Source organism: Typopeltis vanoorti, chromosome 2, assembly GCF_054136105.1.
Source record: "Typopeltis vanoorti isolate ZY-2024b chromosome 2, IOZ_Tvanoo_1.0, whole genome shotgun sequence".
Classification (NCBI taxonomy): domain Eukaryota; kingdom Metazoa; phylum Arthropoda; class Arachnida; order Uropygi; family Thelyphonidae; genus Typopeltis; species Typopeltis vanoorti.
This window is the reverse complement of record NC_143550.1, coordinates 64,421,282-64,447,896: the sequence shown is the minus strand read 5'-3', so window position 1 is coordinate 64,447,896 and position 26,615 is coordinate 64,421,282.

Here is a 26,615-nt window from a genome sequence, read left to right as displayed (position 1 = left end):
TACTACATCCTAAGAATAGCCTATAAATACTTTCCTCATTATTAAGACCTAATAAATGAAACTAAGGGAGATCAATAGTACATGATCACATTTTATCTTAGTCTGCTGTTTAGAGGTTAAAAATACATTCAGAAATTTATCGTAATTGACAAAATCGTGATGATTATGAACATTACATGGGTCGATAGACAAGGAATCGTTGATAACTTTGTGTATGTGATGCATGTATTTATTTAGGGTACATTCGCGTTGCTTCCAACAGAAGGAATTAAGGTCGAAATTTTTAATGATAACTTGGAAAAGGAAAATGTTTAAGTTAAAGGATCACATCAATGACTTTTTGTTCTTTAATTGACCACCGATTATGATAAGTGATCTTAAAGACTATAGTGGACGTAATCAAGCTGCTTTATAGGATTCATTTAGAAGCAGTTTCTTAATACCAACTAAAAATTACCAATTTAGCATAAGGATGGTAAAAGAAAATTGACAAATAATTATAATTATTATGGTTCTATCATTTTCTACCTGAAAGTTATTTCAACATTCAGTTTCTTAATGAGTAGCCACAGTTGAAAGGCGAGCTACTTATTTCCTTGAAACTCGATTTTGGAAGATGAGAGTTTCTGTTGTCATAAATTTGGTTTAATTTTTTGAGTAATGAATTGATCTTCCCTTTGTTTACAACTGAGGTAATGAAGAGAAATACTGTTAAGGTTAAATGGACACGGTTATTTATCAATCTAAGCTTTAATATGTACAATAAATAATCATGTTGATTATTTATTGTACATATTAAAGTTTAGATTTGAAAAGCACACCTGGAAACATATATCAAATCACTGCTCAAAAAGAAAAAAAAAAAAAAAAAAAATATATATATATATATATATAGGAAAGCCAGTCGCTAAGGCAACTAGCTTTTAGTTGCCTTAGCGACTAAAAGCGACTTCTTGTTACTATTTTTAAACAGCCGTGCATATGAGATTTTCTGTTTACTGTTTCCCACAGACAGAATTCAACAATAAAGTCGCTCCCACAGCTCAGCTGAACTCGCAGTGAGATCACCACTTGCTTGCAGGAGGTCCGAAGTGGCTGGAAAAAGATCTCGTTTGCTCTAGAAACTGAGGATGCACAGATTAGGCAGCTCTTAATCTACTAATAAAAGTAAACCTACTTTCGATTAAGCCATACTTGCAACACAGGAGTGTTAGAGCGTTTAGTCCGGGGGATGAATGAAGATGGCAAGATCTCTTTTATTTACGGGAGTTCAACTTTGGAAACACGTTTAAAAATGCGCTTTTTTTGTTTAATGTGGATCAAAAAAGCGATTAAATATCACTGTTTACTGTGCACAGCGTTTCATTTAACCATTTCATATGTAACTCAATTAAGAGAGTAGAAAGAGGGTAATCAGGGTAACTGAAGACAGCATTTTAAACTAGACGCATTAAGCAGCACTGTTATTTTCAGGTACTGGTTAGGTGACCAGTACTTTGGAGGCCTAATAAGTATTAAATTATGTGATACTAACAAAATACTGAAAACACACACACACACAACGTGTATCCATATATATATTATGGAAAAAACAGTGATTTTTTAGTGAATTCACAAGCATATATTATTCTTGAAGTGTATTTATACCAAATAAAATCTTTAGCTTACCATTTTTCGAGTTCCCCTAAACTATTAACGTAATTTAGTGAGCCTTAATAAGTAATGAGTCCAAAAAGTAATTTTTTATGCGCTTAGAATATGACAACCTACGTCTATAGGACAGTATATCTATAAGCTAAAATTCCCTAATATTTCTCATTAGTCCCGCAGTGGACTGATTCATCTTAGGTTGACTTCAGTTTTCATTAATTACTTACAGCAGTTTACTGATCTGTACATACAGTAGCTTAATGATAGTTCGGTGAGAATAAAAAAAAAAAAAAAAATTCACTATCCATTATGCTACTTTAGGCTTTTTTTTTAGGGAAATCACGTTGAATATTCTGGGAATAAATTAATAAAAATAACATGCAGCATTTAGTTAAGACATCTTAACTTAAGCGAACATAGTTAAGAAGTGTGTGCATGTCTTTTATACAAAAACTAGGATGACATCCAAGCTATTTCGCTCACCAGCAAGGCATCAACAAGATATCACGAACAAAACTAATGACAGTGGGGGTCTAGCATTTTAAAGCAATCCTACTTAAAATCTAAATATATTCAAATACTTGAAAATCTCGGGTTCTAAAAAAGATCAAAGAACAGACGAATGTATGTTCTTTGATCTTGCATGCGTGTGGAAAAGATGGGGTTAGAACTTCTATACTCCAATGAAGAGCAAATATAGTAAGTTACTTAGGATAATATGTAGGACAAATTTTGAAACAAAAAAAAAATGCTTGCAGTAAACCTCGGAGTAGCTGAATTCATAATGATTTGCATGGAAAAATACCACAAGACAGGAAAAGGGGAAGTGCGAATTACTCGTGATCACACCAAGTTCGCGAGAATAATAAGGTGAAGAAAAGAAAATACTTTCAAATTATGCTCACCATAATGTGCTGAAAGTAAAAAAGGGAAATGTTAGGATTGCTAGGCCAAGTCCACGTTGTGGAGGGGGGGAGAGGTTTCTCATTGCATATACAAAAACGCAATGAGAAAATCTCAATATAAAAAGTTGGGAGCGAGCGACTACTCTTTTTATATTCAAAACAGAGAATTTGACATCTCTGAGTTCATCCCGATGAAAATCTAAGGCATGCATTTTTGTGTGGTTTTGCAGACCCAATTAAAAATGACAAATCATTTCCATAGCGAACATAATGACGGCGGATATCACACAAGTAATCAGAAAAATATATATATTAAAAAAATAGTATTTTCTTAAAAATTTAGGAAAAAGAACATCGGCAAAAACACTAAATTGTACGCTCAATTTGTTATTTAGTTATCAAGAGATCTCCGATACTTTAGCAATCAGAAAGCCTTTCAACTGGGTTAGAATTGGAAGTTATCAGCTAAATGGAAGCGCTGCAGATGGTCTATCCCATGGACGTGCTTCGGATAAAGTTATCAACAAAAGGCATTCGACAATCGGTGTATTTCACGAGTTAATTCAATAACGGATAATACTTCGTTATTGCAAATATGTAAGTGGTTTTTGCAAAATTAACCTAATTAAGACATTTTCAATAGTGATTAGCGTAATTAGCAAACCTCATTAAGACGGTTCTAAAGTCATGAGGCTCATGAATTATTTACTGCGTAATTTCGGTATCTTCGCTCTCCTTCTGGCGGTGCAACTCATAATTTTATCCGAACAGGCAGTTTCATTTCGTGGGTTAATTGCCCGGTAGGTCCCCACAGTATATTGGCACTAATGATACCGTCCTGGCAGCCATAATAGTTTTACTTTTGATAGACTTGGCGGTAATGGAATAACTCTATCTGATCTTTGAAACCTCAAATGTTATTTCGTAATCGGATTACCTGCATTTCAGTGGCGAACATACTGGTTTCGAATAACGGGAACAATGAGTTTTCCACGTCACTCGTGAGTAGCGCATGCGTGGGATTTAATGGAACAAGAATTTCTTGAGAAACCGATTTTACTTGTGGTTAATTGGAGAGGCTTAGCATCCAGTCTGGGACGCGTTGAATCTTCATGTTATTATTATTTTTATTTTCTCATTTTTAAGCGAAGGTGAGTTAGCCGATCTCAGATGGAGACTATTGACCTATTCGGAGGGTATCCGGAGAGTTCATCGAAAAACAGTTTACCGAAAGACAATTCATCGAAGGCAATTCATCGAAAGACAATTCCCGGAAAAAGCAATTCACCGATGAGCAGTTAATAGAAAAGACAATTCATCGAAACGCAATTGATCGAAAAACAGCAATTCATCGAAAATACAGTTCACCGAAAAATGAATTATAAGGCATGTGGGGGCGCAGATATGTGTGCAATTTTTTTTTTTTTTGTTTGTTTTGGATTATTTTGAGAGATATATATCTTTTTATTATCCTACTATTTATAACTACTATTTATCCTACTTCGTTCAGAAAGCGATTTTTTGGCGGGGCATACTGGTTGCAGTGAATAATATCCACTGAGGTGGGCATAGTTGAGATGTTAAAAGAACATTTCATAAAGGGATTTCATCCTCATGAAAATTTTTAGCTCATATTCTAAACGTTGGTGAAACATGGCTTCGTCACTATCACCCAGAGAACAACAACAGTCAATGGAGTGGAGACACAAAGGTTCTCCATGGCCTAAGAAGTTTCGAACCAAACATTCAGCAGGGAAAGTTCTTGCCATTGTATTTTAGGATATGGATGGTGTAATCCTTACCTTACCTCAAGAAAGGTGAAACTGTTACAGCAGCTCTGAAGGAATTGAAGGAGGTACTGAAGGAAAATCAGTTCGAGAAACAAAGCAGAGGCGTGTTGCTTTTGCATGACAATGCACCTGCTTATGAAATCCAACAGACAATATACGACTTGGGATTTTAATATCTACCTCAAACACCATATTCACCAGGACTGGCCCCAGGGCTGGCCCTAGAAATTTTGTAGCCACGTGCAGTAGCATATTTTTCTGCCCCTTCCCCTTAAAAAAAACTCTTTTAATGACGTCTTAAAAGCCATGATATTAATCTAGGCTTCAACATCTCTCATCATAAATTCTAAATAGCAGCATTTAGAATTTATAGCATCCTACGTTTATCAAGGATGTCAAGCGCCTTTATCAGGGCGTTTAACCTGAAGGTGAGTTAGCCTGTCTCATACGAGGATGGAAGGTTTTTCCTCTCTGAAACTTGGTTTTTTTTGCCGAAAAACAAGCGAACCGAATTGGAAAAACACGCAGGGATTTAAGACCAGTTGCTTCTTCCTCAATTCAAAATAACTCAACCCAATTCCAATTTCGTTTAGCGCTGTGTTTTCTAACTGTGATCTGCCGACCACTGGCATCCTTCAAAGGTCGAATAAGACTGCCAACCGCTGCTCATCTAAATATAACACCAGATGAGTATGCTTCTAAAAGGTTTACAGGTTTGTTTTTTAAGAACTCTCTTTATTCATCATTCCTTATTTTATTATTTTCCTTTCCTAGAGAATATTTTAACCTTTTATTTTTTTTTTTAACAAACTGCACCGATCACCTCCTCAAAACCCAGAAATATACCCACACATATACTCATTAGTATTCTTAGCCTATTCCTTCCCTTATTAACTGGAGGTTATTCGGGAAATAAGTGCATGTGGCACTCCTGTCGTTGAGGAATAACAGAAACAGGAGTAAATAAGTGAAAGATGATTGAAAAATCTTCAAGAATGATTTTTTTTTTTCAAGTTTTCCAATATTTGTACTCTGAATTCCTGTATATTTTATTATTATATTGTGAAAAATATTTACATCAAAGAATCAATTTATTATTATTAGTAGTAGTAGTATTAGTAGTAGTAGTAGTAATATTAATGATTAATACTATTTTCCCTCATCCTCCTCAATATAATGATTGTTGGTATAGCAATGCTGCTTTACTAAGGAATAATTACAGAACAATATGGATTCTTATTGTCTTTCTTGTCCGATTTGCCTATTTCCAGGAGGAAAAGCCTAGTCATCTCAGTATTAGGCATACTAACTTACGTTCAGTAAATTTATTTATTTATTACATTTATCAATGAAAAAATTTTATTTGGATTCCGTATTTGAAACTTTTACAAAAAAATGTTGAACCGTTCCAGTTTTCAGTTCAGCTATATTTGGGGCTACAAAGAAAAGTATCGAAATTATGTATTACAATAACTCGCAGACTCAGCAGAATTCGCAGAAGTTTTCAGAACAAGAAGCTGAATGCACGGTTCAGTTTTAGTTCGTAATGGATCACTTTTATCATGACATTTCCGTAAAGAAGTTCCTAAATGATATTAGCAATTTCGCTCTGGCTGGATGAAATTTAATGAAATTTTTAATTTCAATCGACTAGACTTATTGTGACAAAATTTGGTAGAACGAATTTCTTAGCCTATTCCTCCCCTTATTAACTGCAATTACATGTTTTCGAGGTTATTCGGGGGATAAGTGCATGTGGTACTCCTGTCTTCCCTACAGATAAATCGCTAACTGTACAATGAAGCAGGATGTACACTTACATTAAATGCTCTAAAATGCAAGAAAATAATTATTACGTTTCAATGACCACTTCCATGTGTTGTATGTATCATGAGTAACGTTCCGTATTGTTTCTGAACATTTTGTAAACAATAGTTTGCAAGAAAAATGACTTTTCGATGAATTATGAAAGAATTCATCGAAAAATTTTCGGTGAATTGTTTTTTCGATGAATTGCATTTTCGACGAATTGCCTTTTCGACGAATTGCCATTCGTTAAATTGTCGTTCGGTGAATTGTTTATTCGGCGAATTGCTTTTTCGATGAATTGCATTCGATGAATTGTCTTTCGATTAATTGTTTTTCAATGAATTTGCCTGTAACCATTCGGAGTTATGGATGAATCAACTAAGGCTGTGAAGCCAATGGATTCTGTCTGTTAGCTGGGTATGTTCCTTTGGCTTGTTTGCCTATTTCACAGAATGGAAAATCCGAATTTCCGTGAGTAAAAATCCTGCCAATTTCGTATAATAACGAATAATTTATCTAGATAAAAGTCTTTATAAAAATTATTGGCGTTAGGTAGAGAAGGGCTTTTCTTTTTCTCTTCACGGACACTTTGGATCTTCGTCAACATAAAATCACAGCAGGCAAACAGACCAAAAGAAAAATGAACTGACGATAAAAAAAAGTTTAATATTTCTTTCTTTATTCATTTTAAATATTTTTCGTTTATTAAATTATTATTTTCTTTTTTTTTTTTCTTCACCATAACTGCATCTAACCAACTTCACCCAAACTGCGTTATGATGGGCAGAAGTGTTGAGTTTCCGATCGACCCCCCCCCCCCCCAGGAGAAATTCGATTAAACGACCCATTGGCTGCAAGCACTATCCATTCTGCAAACTAGGATAGATATGGAAGATTTTTCTTTTGAAATTTATATCTGATTATTAGACAGAACTTTAACAGGAATTTTGTAGACAACAATGTAGGGGAAAATACCTCCTTTGTCTGTCCAAAGTATCAGAGAGAGAGAGAGAGAGAGAGAGAGAGAGAGAGAGAGAGAGAGAGAGAGAGAGAGAGAGAGAGAGAATTGATAGCCAAATTGAGAAGATCAAGCATTGTGACTGAACTACTACTAAGTGTTTTGAAGAAGAAATGTCGCAAGTCTCATGGGTCTATATTCATCGCTAGCGTTAATAGTCTATTGACACGAATTTTGAATAGAATAGCTACAATCGTGGATAAGGCCCATCAATACTCCGGGCCTTACTCAGTTTATCTGACTGTCCATGTAATACAGACATATTAAGTCTCTATTAAAGTTTGCTAAAAGAACCCTAAAAGAGAACCCTAAAAGAACAGGCATTACGAAAAGAAAACCACTTGAAAAATCGAGTTTTGGTCATACTTTGTCAATAAACAGAGAAATGAACTTATTAACACTGGGCTTCAAAAGTTTGGTTTCAGTGAAACCAAGGTTTCAATTAGATGACAGACCAACACTTTTCTTATTCCAAGCCTAAAACGGTTTGAAAAAAAAAATTACTATGTTTGATCTCTACAGCAAGATTTCGAATATCTAACCCTCACTCCCACACGGGGTACTAAATGTACGATAGGTTTACAACCTAGGTATGATTCCCATAAAAACCTACAGAGGGAAAAAAGTTATCATTTCTAAAGGAAGGCATCATTCCTTTACGCTTACCTAGATAGACAAATATCCTGTCTACGGTTCACTTCCCATGAGACTGGCTAATTCACGCTTTCACTTTAAAAGCCTTTATAAATTTACTTTTCTCCTCCTAAATGGAATCCAGACTCGCGTCTTTCCCAGAAAAAAAAAAGGCATCATCAATACTGACTGAATTAAAGTAGAGAAAAATGAACAAAGAGCGTTTGAATATCAATGGAATGGTATTGAATTGTTGCATTTTCTAACAAATTTAGAAAAAGCATCGGAATTTTATGCGATGCTCATTTCCAAGAGCAGTGTTCGTTCGAATATATAAGCACACGAATTTGTTTTATTTTTATGCTAGTGTATTAAAGGCTATTAAATATAAAGGCCATGAAAATAAACCTTGAAACACAGCGTTAGAATCACGAGTGAGCAAAGGATGAGATAATCCAGAAACACTGACGGGGAACCAAACATGGAATTTTTTCAAGTCAAGTCACTTTAGGCCTCCGATGAGAGCAAAGTGGTCTCATACTGGGCGATGAATTATATTTACAAGCTAAAGATTAGCATCTCTCCGATCTAGACTCATGTTCACGGTGTAGATCGGAGAGATGCTATCCAACAGGTCAACAATAAGTATCAGTTAAACGTTGTAGTTAAGATAGGGGGTGATGAGCAAGAATTTCCCTTGTACAGAAATAAGCACACTTTCTGAAGCATCCATCATTTCCAAAGACGTTATGTACAAGAAAAGCCGAGATCTCATTAATGAATGAGTATATATAAGAAACGTTTTTAAAACAGGTATATACCATGAGCAATACGTGTAGATATTATTTATAATTCGTATTCTATCCAGCTAAAACACCAATTAATAATTCAGAGGATTCAGATTCAGCCTGTCTTTGGTAAGAGAGGTAGAAAGTTGTGGTCAATAATTTGCAAAGAAACAAGAATTCTCACTGTCAACTGTATTTTTCTAATTTGCTGTTGAATTTTACCAACTTGTTTGCAAACTACCGAGAGTCAGAATAAACAGAAAAGCAAAACTAGAAATTCAAAGTCAAGAAAATAAGTATGAAACTGAGAGATCGTTTCACCTGTCCTTCTTATAATGACAAAACAAATGAGACTAAGACGAAAGAAGAGATTAACACCACCACGTTGATTCTATCATCTGGTGTGATGGTTCTCGGAGTAAATAAGTGGTGGGTGTCGAGAAAATAAAAACATAAAAGGAGAAGAAAAGAAATATGTATTGATCCTATTTTATAATCCACAACAGTTCATGATGACCAAAATCAAGTTGAAGGTGAGAAAAGCGATTACGCTATATGAAGACAAAGACAAAAATCCCTTCAAAACATTTATGCGAATAAAGTTAGATTTGTGCTCATTCTTCCCAAAGATGCGTACTCTTATTCAAAAGCAAGCCCCACTCACTCTCGACAGTAATTTTTCGGAATTAACTATCTCCTCTCTCTCTTTATTGAAATCTCTATCTATCTAAAAAATAATAAGTGTAAAAAATCAGCCCAACCTTGCAATATCATTTTCATTTAGTGTGATGAAGCAAAGACCATTCTAAAATTTTGTTGCTGTCCAAAAGAAGATAATTCGGCTAACTGACGACTCTCTCTCTCACAGAGACGGTCGGTCAGTTTAGCTATTGTATCTCCTCTAAGGATATTTCCACTTGCTTTATTCACCACAATTGGCTTCGATCATCCCAGGCATTTTTGCTACGCCTACGTTAATGCAAGCAACAGTTGTCCAACATTCATTTACAATCGAATTGCTCACCTCATAAACATGCTACTTCCATTCATCTTTTATTCCATCTGTTCTCATCCTGCCCTTTGAAGTAATCCTCCAAAGATTACAACTAAAACTTCCAGGTCTTCAAAAAGAATACCAATAAATTACCCCTCTCTTGACTTGGCTACACCAGCGCTGATTCGCTCTTTAAGTTTATTATGTCACTCCCAAGCCTGTAACGCTTAGGAGTGACGTATGTTGGTTCAAAAACCATGAACAATACTACAAAATAAATTAAAAAAGGCACAGAAATTTGAAATTTACACCATTCGAAAAAAAGTTTCGCAACTACACCTGTCGCGGGGGAGGAGGTTCATGAATTTACTATTGTTTTATATCATTCCATCTCTCCCTTAACTAGCCAGGTCAATGGCTCATTATTACGGCCACGGAACCTGACTTCACAGTAACCTGATTAAAGCCGTGATATATGGGCAATTAATCTTATCTGCATAGTCTTCTGTGTCAGTTAATGTGCATTCTCTGGCTGACATGTCTGTCTGGGTTGAGGCATGAATAACAAGAGTTTCCGGAAGGGAAAACCCTGCTGCCCTCAGATGAGATAGTCTAACTTAAAGTTGAAAAGACCTTGTGAAGACTCTTCATGCTTAAAATAGGAGTCGAACCTGACCCAACCAAAGGGCATTATCGTTACCCACCGAGCTATGGAGAATGTTATTTTGTTTATTTTTCCTAATGATCGAAATTGTCCGTTAGTGCTGGGCTAACGAGATAAAAGTTGTTTCTTTGAGGGGTTTTTTTTCCGATGGTTTTTCGTGCCTTTTTCTTATCCTCTCTTCTTTGGATAGATAATTTCGTTGACAGAATGAAACATCAACGTAGTCAAGAACTGCATTGAAAAAGATGCAGAGAAAGTATCTTCCCAATAAGCTAAATTGCTACAAAATTTGTCAAAATGACAAAGGACAAACTTCAAACTGCATATCTAGCACGAACGAGAGATCATGTTTAGATATAGCCTATAGCCCTTATTATTATTATTATTAAAAAAAAAACTTGGATTATTCTTTATTCAAACACTGTTTTTTTCTTATTTCTCACAAACCTCCTCAACTCCATCGTTATGCATGAAGCAAATTTATGAATTTTTTTTTTTATTTTTGCACTTAATATAATGTTCAATTCTGATGTTCCTTCTCCCACCCACCCACACACAGGCTCTGAAAATATATATTTCGACACCATAACCCAAAAATTCTCACTTCCTTCAAACGCAGGAAAACAAAACAGGTGAGAAAACTGAGAAAATATAGCGAAAATATTTTACCACGCTAATCTTTCATCGCAGCAATTTAAATAATTCGAGTATGTGGGAGAGAAACTCATTATATATCATTTCAGAACCAAACACGTCTCTAGCAAGTTAAATATGTAAACAGGACAGCGGAGTCACATTTATTATTGCACTGTTAGTGTAGTTGTAAACTACTTTAGTTACATCAGCGCTAAATGCAGAAAGCGATTAAAAGTTTGTTTAAATTATTTTCTAAAAAAATAAGCAATTTTCACCAATCCAATCACTTTACCATGGTGTCATGCGAGCGCATGACACCATGGTAACTGATGACGTATTTACTTTGCTCTGTCACCAGTTCGAATACAATTTTTTTTTTTTTTTACAAAAAGTGAACTGCGCATGTCCGTAGAAATTACATTTTATGTGAAATAATAATACAAACTGTCTACACTGTTGCTAAAAATTAAATTTAGTTCATCAATTTCAGAAAGATCCTAAAAACAGAAATTTTATTAAAATTCGTTATTTGTATATCGGCAAATAAACAATGCTATAAACAATTTGCTTTTACTCTTACAGAATACAGAGACAAATGTAAGAAAGCTAAACAGTGTGTAAAACTAGCTAAACAAAAGTCATGGGAGGACTTTGGCAAGAATATAGAAAATAAATATCAAGAAGGTGGCAAAATATTCTGGAGGTTGTTGAAGAAGCTTAGGAATGGAGGAAAGAGTGCTGTAAAAGGAGTTAGAGATGATAAAGGTGACATGAAAACAGGAGAAAAAGATATCCTTGAAGTATGGAGTAATTACTTTGAAAAACTGCTAAATGAAACAAGCAGTGATGACAGCACAGTGATAAAAAACACTGACCAGGCATGCAGTCAGGAATACATATCCATACTTGAAGTAGAAAAAGCCATCAAAGGCTTGAAATGTGGAAAGGCAGCAGGAGTAGTTGATATTCGACCAGAAATGCTGAAGTATGGTGGTATAAAAGTCTTACAGTGGCTGCACTGCATAGTTCAGAAAGCCTGGACAGAGGGACGAATTCCCAATGATTGGAGTAGAGCGCTCATAGTACCCATATATAAAAAGGGAAATAAAACTGAATGTGAGAATTACAGAGGTATTTCCCTACTGAGTGTTCCTGGCAAGATCTATGCCAGCATACTTGAGAAACGGTTGAGAAGAATTGTGGAAGAAAAGCTTGGTGAAGAACAAGCTGGATTCAGGCCAAATAGAGGCTGTCAGGATCAGATCTTCACTTTACGACAAATAGCGAGAAAGCATGGGAATATAACAAAGATCTGTATTTAAGTTTTGTCGATTTGGAAAAGGCATATGACAAGGTGCCAAGAGAGAAGCTATTCAATACGCTGCAGTTATATGGTGTCAATGGGGAATTATATCAAGCAATACTTAGTCTTTATTTGAGTTGTAAGTCAGCAGTTAGAATTGAAGGAAGTACAGGAAGATGGTTTAATGTCAAATCTTGTGTGAGACAAGGATGTACATTATCCCCTCTGTTATTCATTATCTATATGGATCACATTATGAAGGAAAGTGGTATTAAACCTGATATCAAAATTGGAGATGTTAATGTCAGCTCTTTGCTTTATGCGGATGATGTTATACTTCTAAATAAATCCGCTACATGTCTGCAAGATTCTCTGGCTAAATTGAATAGCTGTTGTAATAGATATGGTATGAAGGTCAGCAATAAAAAGACAAAGACAATGAAAATAGGCAGAATCATTGAAAATGTCAACTGTGTTGTGAATGGAGAACCTGTGGAACAAGTAAAACATTTCAGCTACTTAGGCACAATTTTTACTGAAGATGGTAAATTAAATATAGAAATAGACAACAGAATCAGCAAAGCTGGTATGGTGGGAAGTCAATTGAATAAATTCATATGGAATAAGAGAGAAATTAGTCGGAACACTAAATTAGCTGTATGCAAGACAGTGTTCAAACCATTTTTAACTTATGGATCTGAGAGCTGGGTCAGAAGTTGACCACTTGACCAAAGACTAGAGACCACAGATATGAGAGTCCTGAGAAAGATTAGAAGCGTGAACAGATGGTATAAATGGCAATATCATATTAAAAATGAGGATATTAGGAAAGAACTTGACATTGTCAGCATCCAGGAATGCATTAGCAGAGCTAATCTCAGGTGGTATGGTCACTTAAACAGAATGGGCGAGGAAAGATTAGCAAAACAAGTGTTCTCTGCCAGGTTGGCAGGAAAACGACCCAGAGGAAGACCAAGATATAGGTGGATTGATACGGTACAAAGTGCCTTAGACGATAGAAATATAAGATCTGATAATGTTGGAGTCTTGACAAGTAACAGACTGATTTGGAGGAAAATTGTAGATAGGAAGTTAGTAATGATGTAAATTTTTCATGTAGTACTGTCATATCCTGTACACCCCTTGAGGGTACATAGCAGGAATTTGATGATGATGATAAACAATTTGAATTGTAGCAAAATATGCTTAAAAATAGAACAGGTTCTTCAATAATATGCAAAGTCATCCAAACATTTATCAATTCATAAGAAAGGGTGAGGTGACTATACTTGATACCAAACGATACTAATTAAGGAGTGGATTTTTCGTCATCGTAAACACGTATATTAGCATGCAAAGCGGTACATGGTTTAAATTATTAGTAGAAAATATACAGCGGATAGCAACGTAACAATGAAGTGTCAATTTTTAACATGTTTTTATGAAAAATACTTCATGTCTCTTTAAAAGGTTATTCGAATAAATCGACTTTAGCACAAGTAAAACATCGATGGAAATTTAAAATGGAACTAATTATTTGAATAAATCGACTTTAGCACAAGTAAACATCGATGGAAATTTAAAATGGAACTAATTATTTGATGACACTGAGGATGGAGTAACTAAGAATTTTCATGAGGCTGTCATAGATTTAATAAAACTAGGGAATGATTATTCTTGTTATTAGTTAAGCTCTATACCAATAAAAATTGTATTTATTAGTTTCATTAAGAATGGAGTTAGGTCAAGCTTTTCGTATTTATACACTTTAAGCATATGAACAAAGATATTATTTAAGTTTTCTTAAAAATAATCATGCAACATATATTGCGATAGCATGAAAATTTTCAAGTACTTGAAAATATTTTCTATAATAATAAAAGTACGGCATACACCTTTAAGTATTTTATATAAGCTACAATCCGATTAGAACAGAGTGTAAAAAATTAATTAGTGATAAAAAAAGTTTAATAATTAGTTGATGAAAAATTCCTCATATAACGCTTCAATATTACCTTAATATTAATTCCTCCATAAAGCAAATAACATACGAATATTTTCATAAAGTATTACCATACGTTTGAATAACTTCGGTAACGATTAGATGGCTGATTTTCCAAGAAAACGTGTTCGATATAATTTTATGTTGTTGTTGTTGTTGTTGTAAGAGGAGAATGCACTCACCACACACACACACGGAAATCAAAAAATGAAACGTATACTGTTTTCTTTTATCATAAATCAAGCTAGGAGATCAATTACAGACTTTAATCATACAACCTATTTTCCTGGCAGTTTCTAGAATATATTATATCAAATATACTTCTGACATCTGAGTACAACCACCTATAAATTTCGATATTCTTATGTTGCAGTTTCACGTCATCTCTTTTCAGAAATGCTAAACGTGAAATATGAATCTATCGTAAGCGTTCGATTTTGTCCTTGTTCCACGCTACTTTGACACATGAACGTATCTTTATATTTTTTTATCGTCATCAAATATATAAAGACGTAATTTTATTATTGATGCAAAGCATCTGCCCGTTACTCCTAAGAAAAGCAGCTTAAATATCTGTTTTCGAGCAACGATCTATCTTTCGTCAATAGAACTCTACCCCCCCCCATCCATTCTTTGCTATTTCTCATGAATATATTTGTGGGTGTCGTCAGACTGACAAAAATGGGATTCTTTAATGGCCACAACAGGAAAGACATCTTCAACTCGATGCACTAATATAAAGTCATTCGCGTATCCATGACACAAAGATATGTAAACCGTACTTTTCTCAAGAAGTTTCCTGACGGGAAGGGCGGAGACATGTAAAAAATATTGCATCCTTAGCGAACATTTGTACATAATAGTGCCCGCACTCACAATAACGACATTCATGAATATAACAAAACTTAGGTAGTGTGCAGTTCCTTTGCGGGGAGAGAGTGAATAATCTAATATGTGGGGAACAGGGTGGGTAAAAAGCTTGAGATACAAGTCTCGGTATGGATTACTGTAGAGGCTGAGATCGTGGGTGTAACCTATCGCTATCTGTTATAAAAGAAATGCAAAGAAACTTCCAAGTACGGACTTGGTAAAGTTAGGTCAAAATTTATTCAGCAAATGGCCTTTTTGGATACTCCGTCTTCCTTCGTTCTGTTTTGGATACAAACTGATGTTACTTAAATACACGTAGCTTGTCTATTAAATGTCTCCGATTTATATTTTTCTAAGTGTATTACTTGGGAATAAAAATGAAAACGTCCTACGCTTGTATATATACCAAAATATATGATAAATAATTACTGGAGGTGATTTACATGTTTCATTAAAATAAAGGACTATATTTACAAAAAAAAAAAAAAAAAAAAAAACTCAGCTATATTTTGTATTGTATCTGCTTTTGAAAATTCTAGTTCGCTATTAGATGAAGGTAGTCGGGTAGTCGTAAGGATTCATGAATATAGAACTAAAATATTTGTGAATTGCAAGTTACTCGAATATCTGTATTTTAGAAATCAAACGGCGCGCGCACACACACACACACACACACACACACACACACGATAAAGAAAAAATGGTCTGTTAAACATTTCTGGGGTGTTTCGATTATCGCAGACATTCTTCTACCATGTCTGCGATAATCAAAACAAAGTCAGAAATGTCAGTCTAAAAAAAGGAAGATAAATAAATGAAAGAAGCTTATTTTTTTAAAAAAAAATTATGCCAGTCTTCAAAATGTAATATCAGGACAACCGGTGAGAGACCACGATGGCTGTACCAACATCAATCAAGGATCGAAGGCATGTTTTGGAAGATCAATTAAACTATATTTGATATCATCACAATTACATAAAATCAAGAATAATTTAACTGAATTTATGTTATTTATTTTAGTGTTGGTTGGATTTTATTATTGAATAAAATCAGTTAATCCCTACTTGTTCCAGAGAATACCTAATCCAACCTTCGAATGAAACAGCCTTTCACATACTTTAGAGAAATCAATTTCCACGTATGTGATGCATCGTCGGCCAATGAATCTCAAAACAAACGAATCTATACACCAAGTCACATACAGATTCGGATTTATTCCATCCGTGTACTCTTCTTACAATTGTTAAGGACAATCTCAGAAATAAATTTCGATGAAGTTCTGTTTACAAAAGTCAAATTAATTTCCACTTCTATTTTTTTTTTTTTTAGTGTAAAAAAAATAGAAGTGGATTTCACTGATATTTATCAATTAATTATTCAAGTTTGATGAGCAGCGAATCGCATATTTCCGGTAAATATACCCGTGTGTGTTAGATTTAGGGGAGGAAGGCAGCCTAAATGACGTCTTGGAACCGTTCGCTCAAAATTTGACTTAATACTACCCATTCAAGCAAATGGATGGATGGATGCTAGAAAATCATTTCTAACATCTTTTCTCCCCGATGGTTTTAAAAATTCTACTTCATCTCCTTATCCTTCTTCCATAATTCTCACTAACATTCAAAAGTCGAATGGGGCGAGCCTCCGTAGCTCAGTCAGTATAGACGAAGCTTTTTGGTCAGAAAGACCTGGGTTCGATTCCCGTCCGTGACGTGAGGAACCTTAATCTGGTCTTTCGACTAAAGGTGAGTTAGCCGGTCTCATACAGAGGTAGAGGGTTTTCCCCCCCGGAAACTCGGGTTTTTCGTCACACAGAACAGGCAAACTGGCCCCCGTGAACACACGCTGCTACATTCAAAAAATACATTCCCTACACGTTTACAACTTTCTGTGGGAGGGAAGGAAGAGAGTTACATAAAAAATAGAGCACCCTGAAATAAGACTGAAATATCACAATACGATGTTCATGTTTAAGAAATGTTTCGCTCTTTACACTCTCCGCAAACATGCACATCAGCCAGTACTTCATTCGTCATGTTATCAATATATAGATTAAACAACAGAAGACATAATCGATTCCTATGGCACTCCACTGGCGATTAGCATGCTTTAGATTGCACTACCAGATGCTAACTTTCGTCTGTCAAGTAATCGGCTACACTCCTGACTAGTCGTTGAACTGCTTCCAGTTGCCTGAATAACTTTGCCATACAAAATTAAGGCATATCGCATACGAAGCCTCAGAACCAAATTTTTATGAAAATGTTTCTACACTTTGTTGCATGATTTCTTTAGAAAAATGAATGGGATTCATTTTTCTAAGGAAATAAGAAAAAGCGAAGGCAATTCTGAATTATTACTGAACACTTAAATAAGAGCATTTGGTACCGGGTTGAACACACACACACACTGAAATATTTGTAGAGAATAATTAATGCCCAAACACTGAATGTTACAAATCACAACAAAGTCATTATTTAAATAACATAGGGAGGGTGTGGTTGGCTGGTACGAGAAGCCACTGTGATTATATTTCCCCCTCTTTCTGCGGTACGAAAGGAACCTCGTTTTCCTTGCTGACCAAACAGCTTTCTATGAACCACGAGCTATTAAAAGAACTGATAATTATTAGAGCAACAGTCTAGGAACATATAATTTAGAACGCATTGCATTGACTGTATGTATATTTGAAACAAGGACGAATAATTTTATTAAAGTATCGAATTATGGTATTTAAAATAAAAAGAAGCATTCGATTGTAAAATCTAAAATTATTAACTTAATTAAGATAAAAATAAAATCCACTTATATTCTTTCAATTTGACTTAATATGACATCCGCTTCGACATGTTTTGACTCGAGTACTCTCGACATAAATCCGTAAGCGGAACTGTCAATTATAAAATTGTTAACTAAGGTTAATGATTCCGTGAAGATTAAGGTTAACAGTAGTCTTACGACGTTAACAGAACGTTTACTGAGATCTGGTTGAAAGCTTATTGAATTTTATCGCGTTGCTTCAAAAAAAGATATAAATTAAATGTATTTAAGTATACAAAGAATATTCCACAGTTGTTGAGTATTTCCTGTGTGTTATTAAATGTTAGTTTGTCTTCATTCAGCAGGAGTTACGTTACAGACGAATATGATTCCCAATTCTGAACGCTATCGAAGGAAGAACTTCAATATCACAGGAAATGACTGCCATTTTGGCGTTGGAATGAGCCAAAATGCCCACGTCCGTTTATCAACATTTAGTGGAAATCTATTCCAGAGAGTTCCAGGAGATATCGAGGCTAAATTGTATATTGTAGCTTCGGAAACGCTAAGTGTTTCACGATATTTTTTTATTTATTATTATTTAGTTTTATTAACCTGCTAAAGATTAATCTGTGCCTCTACAGTTTATATGACTTGCCCATTTAAGTCTTCCTCCTTCAATTTTGGTTATAGTTTTCAAAAATATTTAAAGTAGAAAATCAATTTTTTTATATTCGACTCACACGAGAAAGGTTGCAAAACCAATACCATATCAATGCCGTGTGTGAGACAAGAGTGTAAGAAGAAAGGAGTAATCTGAACAGCTGACGGTTGTAATTCACGGGTAAAACGGACGCAGATGGAATGAAAATGAGGAAGAAAAGTTGGTTCGGTAAGTTTAGAGATGGAAGATAAATTGATATTCATTAGCGACTGCACTTTTTTATTACACTCTTAGAAAAGAGGAAGAAAGAAGATGGATACTTGTGCAGAAAACTGCTCATAGAAATAACTAAGAAAGACAGAAAAAAACAAAACAAAAGGTCTATAAGACAGAGAAAGAATCAGTTAATCGTAATGCCTTGGACAGGATTAGGAATTCTTAGGGAGGTTTAGTTGCACCACCCGAAATGTGTGACAATGCTCCAAGGCCGATCAGATTTGGGATGCATACAGAAAAGGCCAGTGGGAGATGTAGGTCAGCACAAGAAGAGAAAATCTGTTCATGTCCGGAGAGATGGGCATGAGAGTAGGAGGAGGTGAAGTGAGGTCCCATCACGGGGAAAAAAAAAAAACAAAAAAAAAAGACAGGAATGCCCCTTGGCATCACCTAAGTCTACAACGTTTTCCCCTCCCCACTCCAATGAAGAATATCAGGGAGATTAGCTTAAAGCGCTGATAGGGAAGATCTTGAAGCCTGTAATGAATATGCAACACAAGAGTTGTCATATGAAGAATAGGAATGGAATTTCCAATCATCAACAAAACGACAGAATTTTAGGTCATGAGAGAAAGTTATTTATGTAGGAGGAAGAGAGCGAGTGCAGAGTCCTGGGGTACTTTAGCGCTGGCGAGAGGTCTGAGAAGAGGAAATTATCAACAACGTCAAGTGGTTGGACAACCAGGAAGGAAGCTGGTGACTCAACTGCAAAGAGTAGAAGGCGAATCATTAGATGGTAGTTTACTGAGCAGGACCCTTGAAATGTTAATTGATCATAAGGTGCTGGCACCATTATTTCGGAACAATCCTTGAGCATTTATATTTCGAATGCTAATTAGCTTGTCTGGAGAAGTGTTCTACAATGCATATGTCTCAATTGTATCCTCTTCCCTTAACCAATACGATGATTTGCTTCCATATGTATGATGGTTTTTACACAGCTATTCCATCGATAACAAGACTATCAATTAAAAGTATCTTAAGAATCATATTTAATCCATCAACTATTCTTCATATTTTAGATTTCGTGCATGACAGTAAAAAACTGACCTTTCGATTTCAATACATAATTATTTTTCTACTGCTAATTTATTTATTTTTCAACAATTTGTCTTACATCATCTTCATGGAACGATGTGATCCACACAGGCGATCACATTAGGTACTCCTTCTTTGAGCAGTCATTGAGAATAATAAAAACCGTCGAAAATCTAATTTATATTGGGTGTTCTTAACGTAAATCATAAATAAAATAGCATATAAACCTAATGAAACTTAGAGATATTTTTGAACCACCTCATAAGAACACAAGAGATTTTTTCCCTCCATTAACAGTGTCCGACACAACAAGCAGTAAGCAAAAAAGGGACAGGAATATTTTTCATAAAAGGGGTGGTGCTGTTAAATATTCCACGCTGTAAGTAAGTTCCATTGACTTACTGCTTTTGCATTCAATGGCAGTCGTTATTCAATGCAAGAAACAGATTTATTGTTTCCCCTCCGCTACTGGACAACAACAACAACAAAAAATGTAACTGAGAGGTTCCTCTTGAACGTGTGCTTCCTAACTGGAGAGTCGGGCATGGGAGTAGTGCAGCAGTAACGTGTAAAAGTAGACCGTACTGAAATTCCCTGTTATTATCTTGTCATCACCAGCACCAAAAGCCCACGGCAAGGGTGGAGAACATGAATGCAAGCTACAAGTAATTTCACGTGTCTAGTTGTACTGACCGCCACCCACAGGGTTCTTATTTACACAACCTTGCCTGCGGAAATGAAAATTAGACGAAACCAGCATAAAGGAATTTTGCCTTCATAAATAAAAATCTTTTTTTATGAGATGTAACGTAATTTTCCTAATAGAGCCTTCAGCTTCCAGTCTCTGCATTAGTGACAACAGCGCTTTCTTTATTCTCAATAGGCCAAAGTTTTAGATTAAATCTCCGGAAAATTTTCTGGGAAGTAGACAAATACCGTGATTACTTGACGGGACCATAGGGAAATTTAGGGAATTTATTATCCCAATTTATACAAAGCAACTGATTGTTTACTGCTGAAATGCATAAAGGCTTCTGTTTATTATTCAAATTCACGCATTCTACTGTGACACCTGACACTGCTATCCGACAAAGAATTAAATTTAAAACTCCATCCGCAGAATTAAGGCAATTTTCTTGAATATCAACGTCTCGAAGATGTATTTCACTGGTGATAGCAATGAGGTTAGATTTCTGTACTCATGATGACCAATGAAAAGCGATCGCAGAATCTAAGTCGAAAGACCAAATCCTTTGGTATAGTGTAGATCCTGTACAAAATTTAATTACAGTAACTTCATTTTCGTATTTCTGTTAAAGCAGATCCGTTGTATGCTGCTTTATATGTCATTGTCCTAAATGGAAAATTGAAGAAATATTCCATTTCAGATTTTGGAAGGTATGACTGAGAAATAACTTCTGACATGACCTGAAATCATTTCTTTATGACTACAAAAAGTAACTGTCATAGGTTTAAACTGAATTCAATGAAATAAAAGAAACTTGCTTCATGACAGGTATTCACTGTTAAGTGAACTGGAACTCAAAGAAAGAGGTTATTCGCCTCAGCAAAAATTCCACGATAATATTAGAAAAAAATTGCAGTTTATCATTTCTTACATAAGGGTGAAAAAATAAGGAAGCGATTTGAGAAAATCATAAAAAGGTACGTTTAGTAATAACATTCTTGTCACAGACAGCATTCACTTCATTATCGCAACAAGTGAATCTACTGCTGTATTTTTATGCACTGATTTTATTGCATTTATGTCATATCATTTTAACACTGAGATAATCCAATTGCAATCAAACTGAGAGGCGCCTAATTAAACCAAACAATCCATCTACCACATGTGAATACAATCGGCTAAAACGAATCTAATAGGCCCTTAAATTTGGAGAAGTACACGTAAAAGGAGTTAGCTACATAAAACAACCGTGAATTGGTATTCTAATATCTTTTTTGTTGCTGTTTTTTTTTTTTTTTTACTTTTTTTTTTTACATTAATTGAATTTTGTTACATAACTGCCGCAAAGATAAGCTAATAAACGAAAAAAAAAACAGCCGTTTTCGAAATTTAAAAGCGACTTACTCCTCTCTATAGATTGTATAATCGTCAGCTTATGTATTTATCTCTCGCATGGAATCTATAAAGCTATGCTAAAAAAAAAAAAAAATCGAACTGTAAATATCCAAGTATTTGGAAGCTCAAAGACTGGATCATCCAGCTTTACTTGAATGGCATCTTCTACTACACAATCGGCTAAACGGCCGATGGCAAAAAGGCGTTGCCATCAGCAAAGACATATAAGGTTACGTAGGCGGACTGAATCTTTTTCTTTTCTTTTTTTTTTTTAGGATTGGCCAAGGTTCTCGACAGGGGAATTTAGTATTCCTCTAGCAAAAGCAGGCATTACACCATTAAAAAAAATATGCAGAGGCTAATTAATCTTGTAATGTGTTCTCACTAAATTATGCACCATTTCTTAAGGATGGACGAATCAATATTTTGATTATAGCTTGTGAACAGTTTACGACTTTCATCTTAATGTTCTTCTTGAGATGCTTTCTTAAAGTAGATTAAAAAAAAACATTTGGCATCTATTTTTCTATTATGATTTAAAAGAAGAATAGCAAATATTGTCTACGAATTGATTTATTCGATGGATCATTACTTTTTCAACTAGATTTGTCCAAGGACAGAGCTTGCAGCTAATGCATGCAATGAAATAAAATTTTCACAATGTTTAGTTGGAATACTTCAATTAATTTTTTATTCGTGATTATATGTTAACAAACTAAATCTACTCATGAAAGTTTGAGATCCAAGAGCACTTGGGTACTCAAATCCAAGGTGTACTTTTAGTTTGCAAATTTTCTTGCAGGTCACTAAGTGTTTTAAATGCATTATTCTAATGAATATTAGAAGTATTATTTTATAAAAACAATCACAAAAAGTATGATCAGAAACAGCATTGTAATGAGTATATATATTCTAATAATTGTAAGAATTATTTATTACAAACTGAGCCTCCTGATTGATTAGCTTGCGATAAACTTGAAGTGACAGACAAAAGTACTAATTGTGACAAGTACGTTTAAGTCGACATAGACCTTCTGGAATAGTACGCATTAAAAAAACAATGAATGCAATTTTTGAACTGTAAATACGTGCAATTTTTTAAGTGCACAATAAAAAAAAAGATGTTCTAAGATAGTGAATGAAAAGGCAGCAAATTGAGTATCACAGTCTTTCTTGTCGTCTTTGGATGCGTACTATTCCGGCTGTGAAAAGTACTATTTCCGTACTTCAGTGATGCCTTTCACTCCCAGGCATTGATCGCCACTTCTTAAGCAGTTTATCGTATTTTGAAAGATAAAATTTCGTGAAATATTGGAGACGCGATTGAATGGTAAAAATATCCATTTATATATAAAGTATGAAAGTCTGATGCATCTTTGGCTCATCCGAGGTTTATTTCATTTCATTTGATTCCCGACAGCGCGAGAAACTCCATGTTGCGCCCGCCATGCTTTTATCAGAAGGCACTTAAATCGAAGCACATTTTTCACCAATGTTGAACCTCCTGTCATTCAACAGACATTCACGCACTGACAGGCCGCAGTATGGTGCCAATCAGATACTGTTGACTACATTATTAATCTCTTCGCTATCATTTATTAATATGTTCGTGAAAATTTCGTTGTTTGAAGCGCATATGAAATTATTCTCTCCCTGATACGTACCAATTTTATTGCAGGAATAAACAACTAGTTCTTCGCAACTCTAATGATGTCTCTTTATTTGTCATTATTCATGTTCGGTTCATTCATATGCAGATAATGTTTCCCGAAGTGTGCAATTATTGACTGTACAATAGAGACTTTATGATCGCTCCATTACATTTTCAGCGAACTTTTTTTTTTTTGCAACAATAAACACGCAATTTTAAATTCGAACTGTTTGTTACTCGCTCTTTAATAGGTGTCGCTTTGCGTGTTGCGATCTCTGTTTCATACGTTTCGAACAAGAATAAAATGAGAATTTAGTAAATAATAGATAAATGCATAAGCTTGCTGTCTGTGAAGATAGCGGCTGGTAATAACATCGATATACATTGCATTGACGACATGCTTTCAATAATTGAGGGTTGCGATAAACACTTGCCTCCATCACGAAGATCACACAGATACAGCTAGCTTTCTGTACCCATTTTAATTCGATGAAATACAAATGGCTCTCGGAATCTACAAGTGCATCAAAGAATGCTTTCTGGCACGTAATTATAGCTTTAAATGGACGATCCTTTATCCGCCCTTACAAATTTACTTCGTGAGATAAAACTACGGGTTGATAGTACTTGAAGCTCACGAGTTTTTGAAGTAACGCTTTGCTCATAATTCAGTTAGAACGATTGGAAAAATGTGCTTCGACATAACAGCTATCTAACTGAAGAATTTTTCTAGAGTTTGATCATTTAATGAATAACAACGTACTGAAAAATATCATTAAATATTAGTTTTGCTGGGAAATATTTTTGACTAAATTTAATAAGCGTAGCCAGTTGTGAAATTCAGTTTCTGATCGCTAATTGAAGTCTTTTCGTTTACCATGTTAGTAAGATTCCTTTTTCTTTTCTGTTGTTTGGCTTGTTACAGCCCAAACACTTTCATATGTAATCTGGGTAGGTGAGGCAGTTATTCACCTTTTGCGAGCAGTAACTTAAAAAAGGCCTGGAATTCTTGTAATCTCAGACAGAATTAAAACTTATGGCTTATTGTCCAACCTAATGGCAAGTAATGAAAATTCCTGTACCACAATGATGACATCTAATACTAATACCAAGAAGATGGTTGAATTCTTTTGAATGGTTGCTGCTAATGCTACGAGGACAGTCTATCAACTTCATGTATTCTGAAGCCGGTTTGCCTGTCTTGTGAGATGGAAAAATTCCACTTTCCTTCAGGAAAAAGCTATTGAACTCTATATGATAATGGCTAACTTGCCTTCAGTAGAAAATCCCTTATAAAGGGCCTTAACATCCTAGACCGGATTCGAACTTAGGTGTTTTCCATTAAAAGGGCCGTTACCGGATTAACTAAAGAGGCTTTCCAAGATTATAAATGGTCATTGTGATAATTACAGCAAAATGTATTCATTAGAACAGATGCGTATTTTTTTTTTTTTTTTTTTACTTTTGGAATTCATTTTGAAATTAAAGTTTTTTTCTTTCTTTTTGATAGGAGTCATATTAATAATATGAATATTAAATAATTTCATTGATTTTATAATCTGTTTACTAATGCCCTAACACCTAAAAATAAATAAAGAGGATATCATGCCTTGGGTTGCGATGTTTATTTCAAGAAAAATAGCTGATGACGTTCGGTAATTGTTTCTGTAGTAGTGAAATTCCCCTTCTATTGCGTATTAAACGGAGCAGATTTTGGACTCCGAACGAAAGGCAGATAGGTAGGGCCCCATGAATCCAAATTTCTACTAATCCACAATGATCGAAGAACAGGAATGTAGATAGTCCACATGAACTGGGATCCAATCTGTGTTACCGCCTACCGATTAAGCTGGTGGCAGATATGTCTTGACCTCACAAGGACAATGTCCCGATTTAATGCTCCAAAGATATCCAACAGAGGCAAGAGAATTTCGTAACCCGATCTGTCGCGTGTGAAATTTATTTTTAATCATTTCTTTTCGATTCAACGCAGCAGAGTATAGAAACCTTTTTTTTTTTTTTCTTCCTATAACCGTGGCTGTCCAGTTTGTTACTAAAACTCCCATTCTTCTATATCTTTTCCAGAAATGCATTGTGTTCTTGTAGCTATGCACAATCCTAGTAGAGACAAAAGATTACAGAACCATGGTCACTGTGATCAGTAAATTATATCTCACACACACACACACACACACACACACACACACACACACACACACACACACACACACACACACACACACACACACACACACATTGTTATTGTTCGTCAGATTTTATCTATTTACATTTTGGTTGAATTTATGCGTTTACATTATCAACGCAGCATGAGTAAGAATAATAATATCATACATTATTCACTGCTTTATATGCTGCAAATATATGATTTCACACATATTATGTAGTTAATATCAGCACGAGTAAATACAGTAGAATCTCTCTTAACCGGTAACAACGGGACTTCGCCGATTCCGGATACGAGATTTTGCCGGATAATTGAATATATATATATTTCGAGAACTGACCTGTGCATGTTTTGTGATGCCATGTGTAGAAATTGCAGCATGCGAAGTTCGTTGGTCGTGTTTTTCGATCTGCCGGCCATAATTAAATAAATAACATCAAAAATCGTGCCGATTTTTTTTTTTTAAATTTAAAACACATACACATAATTTTATATTTCACAAAATCAAATTTAAACAACATTTAAAAATTACTTTCTTTAAATCGGTTAAGCCACCCAACGAAAAATCCACACTCGCCTTGCATGTTCATTTTCCTCCTTCGCTTTTTCTTGCAGCATTGGTACAGAAATGCAAGCTCCCTCTGATCTTTTCAGGGCAAACCACTCGTATAACACACGATCTAATTCTTCACATCGGGATTAGTGTACAGTTTTCCGATTTTCTGCAGCTTTTGTAGATTCTGTTTGCATCATGAATCTCTGGAGTTGACCACCTTGTTTCTTTATATCGTACAAAGTTGAATTTCGAACTTCATATGCCATTAATTAATGGCATATAATAAAATCCATTAATTTCGTTCTACTGATACCTCTCCATTTTCTCCAGCATTTCGAGT